Source organism: Piliocolobus tephrosceles, chromosome 14 (assembly GCF_002776525.5).
Source record: "Piliocolobus tephrosceles isolate RC106 chromosome 14, ASM277652v3, whole genome shotgun sequence".
NCBI classification, from domain to species: domain Eukaryota; kingdom Metazoa; phylum Chordata; class Mammalia; order Primates; family Cercopithecidae; genus Piliocolobus; species Piliocolobus tephrosceles.
The window spans coordinates 5,899,364-5,905,847 of NC_045447.1; the positions used below are offsets into that span (position 1 = coordinate 5,899,364).

General features: G+C 47.0%; 1 protein-coding gene across 1 annotated transcript in view; it reads left to right on the plus strand.

Moving 5' to 3' along the window:
• Positions 1-6,484, plus strand: part of TTF1 (transcription termination factor 1) — a 48,574-nt gene that overhangs the window by 29,647 nt on the left and 12,443 nt on the right. The window lies entirely within an intron of this gene.

The following is a 6,484-nucleotide window of genomic DNA, read 5'->3' on the forward strand; positions in this document are numbered from 1 at the left end:
AAAAGGCACTGAAATCCAGACTCCTGCACCACCCAAGCAAGTTTTCCCGTTTCGAGACATCTTTTATTATGAAGACGATAGTGAAGGAGAGGACATAGAAAAAGAAAGTGAAGGCCAGGCGCCGTGGCTTACGCCTGTAATTCCAGCACTTTAGGAGGCTGAGGCCAGTGGGTCATCTGAGATCAGGAGTTCGAGACCAGCCTGACCAACATGGTGAAGACCTGTCACTACTAAAAATGCAAAAATTAGCCGGGTGTGGTGGTACTCACCTGTAATTTCAACTTGGAAGGCTGAGGCAGGAGAATCACTTGAACCCAGGAGGCGGAGGCTGCAGTGAGCCAAAGTCGTACCACCGCATGAGAGAGAGATTACTTTTTTCTTGTCCCTTTTTATCAGTTTGATTATATTTATATATATGTGTCAGTAAATCTGTTTTCAGTATTGATGTTTAATAAAGAATGTACAATGGCCAGAGTTCTGCTCTTTCCTCTAGAGCATTAAAATGTATTGTCATTCATATTAAAGTGTATTTGAATGTGAAAAGAAAGAGGAACATATGAATTGATTTAATAAATAATTACAACTAACGGTTTTATTCAAGGACAAAAGTTTCACAAATCCCTCTAATTGTAGCAGAGAATAGGGTCACATTCTATGAACATTTCATTACGTGAATTCAGCTATATGGGTACTGAATGAAAATGAGAAAGTTAACAATTTCAGAAAAGCATGTGCCCTTCCACTGTGTTTCCAGTTGTTTAGATGTGTGCTCTCCATGTATATATGTATCACATTTGTGTTAGGTGGAAGTTGTGAATCAAGTTCCCTCAAACTGGTCTCTTTCCCTTGTACCTGTCATAGTGTACATAGCTCATCTTCCTGAGTTTGATTCTAGTGTTCAAAGCTAAGTATTTTTCATATAAGATGTCCTGTCAAAGCAAGTCACTGAACTTACCTGGTATTTAACTGAAAACAAACAAAAAACAGCAATCTCTTCCATTGCTTGTAGAAAAACTGGCTTAGGCCAGGCACAGTGGCTCACGTCTGTAATCCCAGCACTTTGGGAGGCCAAGGCAGGAGTATCACTTGAGCCCAGGAGTTCGAGACCAGCCTGGCCACATAGTGAGAACTTGTCTCTATAAAAAGGAAGGAAGGGGCCGGGCGTGGTGGCTCACGCCTGTAATCCCAGCACTTTGGGAGGCCGAGGTGGGCAGATCACAAGATCAGGAGATCGAGACAATCCTGGCTAACACGGTGAAACCCCATCTCTACTAAAAATGCAAAAAAAAAAAAAAAAAGAAGGAAGGGAGGGAGGGGTGGGAGGACAGGAGGGGAGGGGACACTCTGTTATATTTATCAAAAGGTGCTAGCCAGGTGTGGTAGTGCAGTCTATGGTCTTAGCTACTCAGGAGGCTGAGGTGGGAGGATCACTTGAGCTCAGGAGTTTGAGGCTGCAGTGAGCTGTGATGGCACCATGTACTCCAGCCTGGGGGACAGAGACAGACCAGACGCTTAAAAGAAGAAAAAAAAATGTGTCAGGCAGTCAGGCACAACTCCTGCCCAGGATATTCAAAGATAATTTCAATGGTGGGCTATTTTCCATCAATCAGGAAAGCAGAACCACCCTAGATATTTCAAATGGAGAAGAACTTAATATAAATTTTATGTTCCTTTTGGAGGGCAATTTGGTAAGATACATCAAAGCCTGAAGAGGCCAGGCACAGTGGCTCACACCTGTAATCCTAGCACTTTGCGAGGCCAAGACGGGCAGATCACCTTAGGTCAGGAGTTAGAGACCAGCCTGGCCAACATGATAAAACTCCATCTCTACCAAAAAAAAATGAAAATTAGCTGGGCATGGTGGGGTCTGCCTGTAATCCCAGCTACTTGGAGGCTGAAGCAAGAGAATCACTTGAACCTAGGAGGCGGAGGTTGCAGTGGGCTGAGATCACGCCACTACACTCCAGCCTGGGTGACAGAGTAAGACCCTGTCTCAAAAAAAAAAAGTAATAGAGGCTGGGCATGGTGGCTCATGCCTGTAATCCCAGCACTTTGGGAGGCCGAGGCAGGAGGATCAGGAGGTCAGGAGTTTGAGACCAGCCTGACCAACACGGTGAAACCCCATCTCTACTAAAAATATAAAAATTAGCTAGGTGTGCGTGCCTGTAATCCCAGCTACTCAGGAGGCTGAGGCAGGAGAATTACTTGAACCCGGGAGGCGGAGGTTGCAGTGAGCCAAGATCCCGCCACTACACTCCAGCCTGGGCGGCAGAGACTCTATCTCAAAAAAAACAAGCATTGACAGTGCAGCCTTGGGGCCTGCTTTCTTGGAGGCTACACAGTCGAGCACTTCCGGAACACCATTTCCTGTTTATTTCCTGAAATACATGCGCAGGCATTCTTCAGCCTCCCTAAGTGCCATCAGCTCACTCCCAGCTTACCCAGGCTGTCACATGGTCCATTGCACAATCACTGCTTCCTGAACACCCTCCATCCCAGCATTCTGTCCCCCTGTGGCACTTCCCTGTTTAAGACACCAGACCTGGGTGAACCCTTCCCTTTGCCTGTTACCTGCACCTGAAGAGCTGAATATTCCCAGAAGAAAATTACAGCTGAGCTGTGCAGATTTCACTGTCATGATGATAAAGCTCAAACGGACACAATGTTACCACAGGATCCTACTTTGAATCTCTAGTAGGCTTGCTTTGCTTTTCCCCATATCAGATCATGTCCACAGTCAGCCCTCTCACACTCCCTTTCTGCCTCATGTATATAATCCACTTAGGAAAGTGAAGCCGTAAGACATAAGCTCCCTCCTCCCTCCACCAAGCAGACAAACCTACCTCCAGCCACACTTAAGCCGATGCCTACACCTAAGCCCCTGCAGCCCAACCCCCTGCTTTTTTTTTTTTTTTTTTTTTAAAGAGACAGGGTCTCACTGTGTTGTCCAGGCTAGAGTTCACGATAACAACTCATTGCAACTTTGACCTCTCGGCCTCAAGCAATCCTCCCACCTCAGCCTCCCATGTAGCTGGGACCACAGCAGGCATGTGCTACCACACCAGCTAATTTTTTTTTTTTTTATTTTTGTGTAGAAACACGGTCCCTATATGTTGCCCAGGCTGGTCTTGAACTCCTGGGCTCAAGTGATCCTCCCACCTCTGCCTCCCAAAGTGTTGAGATTACAGGGTGTGAGCGCCTGGCTACCCCCAGCATTTTCTGAGATTTTGATATTTTGTTGATCCTTCTCCTAAATTGTCAGCCTTCTGTTCTGGACCATTAACGCCATACAAACAGGCTCTAGTATAACTCATCTTAATTTAACGTGTGTGTGCGCGTGTGTATTTATATATGGACTCAATTAGTTTCTGCTACACTCCTCCCCCTGCACTCAACATTGAAAAGTTAGTGTTCCTCAGAGCTCAATTTTGGGCTTCATCACATTCTCTCCATGCCTTGAAATAACGTGTATATGCTAATCCCTCCTCCCGAGTGTGTAGTTACAGGTCAGATTCTCTCTGAACACCAGGATAAAAAAAATTCATCTGCCTACTCACTGTCTCCATGCAGGGATCTTACACCTGAAATCTATTATCATATTACAAATAACATTCTTTCTTTTTTTTTGAGACAGAGTTTTGCTCTTGTTGCCCAGGCTGGAGTGCAATGACGCGATCTTGGCTCACCGCAACTCCCGCCTCCCAGGTTCAAGCGATCCTCCTGCCTCAGCCTCCTGAGTAACTGGGATTACAGGTGTTATGCCCAGAGCATTTATTCCCTGAAGAAGACCACCAGAGTCCAGAGTCAAAGCCAAGCGGCAAGGATCTTTACTGCAAGTTCGAACTTGGTCCCTCCGTTCCACAGCATACAAGAGGGCCCCGAACAATGCGTGTGCTCGCTTTTTATAGCCCGATGTAAACAGGATATGTAAGGTTACAGAGGAACAAGGGAATTCTTCTGGTTACAGCATTACAATTGGTTAACATTTTGAATTATACATTTAGCCGTTTCCCATTGGTTTCCGTGCTCTTAGTACAAACGGTTGTAACCTTATCGGGGGACTCTCCAGGTGGTGTTTGTACTGGGCCCTGGAAGTTTGGAATGTTTACACTGGGCCCTGGAAGTTTGGAATGTTTACACTGGGCCCTGGAAGTTTGGAATGTTTACACTGGGCCCTAGAAGTTGTGATGTATGGAGGAATGTGTTTGTGTTGGGCCCGGGAAGCTGAGAAGTGTGTCTGGCTTCTTTCACAGGCATGTGCCACCACACCTGGCTAATTTTGTATTTTTAGTAGAGATAGGGTTTCTTCATGTTGGTCAGGCTGGTCTCGAACTCCCGACCTCAGGTGATCCGCCCACCTCGGCCTCCCAAAGTGCTGGGATTACAAGTGTGAGCCACCTCGCCCAGCACAAACAACTTTCTAATTGCTGACACCCATCTCAAAATGTGTCACTTGTCCCCCAGGCTTCCTCGTCTCTGCCAATGGTATTGTTACTGGGCATCCTGTGTTGGAATGGATTCTGTCATGCGCATCCGTGTGAAGAGACTACCAAACAGGCTTTGTGTGAGCAACGTGGCTGTTTATTTCACCTGAGTGCAGGCGGGCTGAGTCCGAAAAGAGAGTCAGCGAAGAGAGATAAGGGTGGGGCCGTTTTATAGGATTTGGGTAGGTAAAGGAAAATTACGGTCAAAGGGGGGTTGTTCTCTGGCAGGCAGGAGTGGGGGTCACAAGGTGCTCAGTGGGGGAACTTTTTGAGCCAGGATGAGCCAGGAAAAGGAATTTTACAAGATAATATCATCGCTTAAGGCAAGGACCGGCCATTTTCTCTTCTTTTGTGGTGGAATGTCATCAGTTAAGGCGAGGCAGGGCATTTGCACTTCTTTTGTGATTCTTCAGTTACCTCAGGCCATCTGGGCCTATACGTGCAAGTCACAGGGGATGCGATGGCTTGGCTTGGGCTCAGAGGGCCTGACAGATTCTTTAACCAAGATCAACAGAGCTGGAGCTCTGGACCAGCAATCTCAGTTCTTGCGATAGCAAGCAAAGAATTGCAAACTAGGCCGGGCGCGGTGGCTCACGCCTGTAATCCCAGCACTTTGGGAGGCTGAAGCAGGTGGATCACGAGGTCAGGAGATTGAGACCGTCCTGGCGAACACGGTTAAACCCCGTCTGTACTAAAAATACAAAAAAATTACCCAGGCGTGGTGACAGGCACCTGTAGTCCCAGCTACTCCGAGGCTGAGGCAAAAGAATGGCGTGAACCCCAGGGGGCAGAGCTTGTAGTGAGCCGAGATCGCGCCACTGCACTCAAGCCTGGGCAACAGAGTGAGACTCCATCTCAAAAAAAAAAAAAGGCAAACTAACACTGAAATGCAAGCTTAAAGCAAGGTTTATTGCAACCCAGTAGAACACTTTGAGGGAGAGCAGGCTGATTTCTGGGAAGTAAAACCAGCACTTCTTTACAAAACTCAAGGTGCTTTTAGGGGGTTTGTGGGAGGAGTTGAAACTTAGGCTGTGTTTGATTGGCAGTTTATGGTTACATCCCTAAAGTTAAACTGCGTGTGTTTTTACCCATAATTCATTAAGAAAAGCCCACTCAGAGGGGCAAAACCACATGTAAATTGTCTTATAATGACTGTATAATGAGGATGGGCCATCGTTATCTGTGCCCCAGTTTTTCTTCCTCCAGGATGTGCTGGCCCCAGATTTTACCATAAATTCCATCCATTAGGGTGGAGTTAGGACGGTCTGGGGCTGAACTTTGGTGGGCTAGGGCTGGTCTTAGTGACAGCCCTCCTGCTTTCTTCTCTCTCCCTCTCCCAGCTGCTAATGTCCATCTAACTACCTAACAGTATTGTCGTTCTGTTTGTTCAAGTCAGAAACCTAGAAGTCATTCTGTTTCCATCCTTTCTTCTATGACCTCCACATCCAACCTGAGAGGAAACCCCAGCCCACATTTGCCTCCAAGCCCACCTGCACTCTAGCCATCTCCACTGCCACCTGCCGTGACCTCAGACTTCATTCTCTGAGTTACACTGATATCCCTGCTTCCCCTACCAGTCCTTCTCCAATCTGTAGTCCCCACATCTGCAACAACTGATCCTGCACCACCCTGTTTAGAACCTTGAAATGGGGACGGGTGTGGTGGCTCACGCCTGTAATCCCAGCACTTTGGGAGGCTGAGGCAGGGGATCACCTGAGGTCAGGAGTTCGAGACCAGCCTAGCCAACATGGTGAAACCCTGTTTCTCCTAAAAATACAAAAGTTAGCCAGGTGTGGTGGTGGGCACCTGTAATCCCAGCTACTTGGGAGGCTGAGGCAGGAGAATTGCTTGAATCCAGGAGGCAGAGGTTGCAGTGAACCATGATCACGCCATTGCACTCCAGCCTGGGTGACAGAGTGAGACTCTGTCAAAAAAGAAAGAAAAGAAAGAGAGAGAAAGAAAGAGAAAGAAAGAAAGAAAGAAAGAAAGAAAGAAAGAAA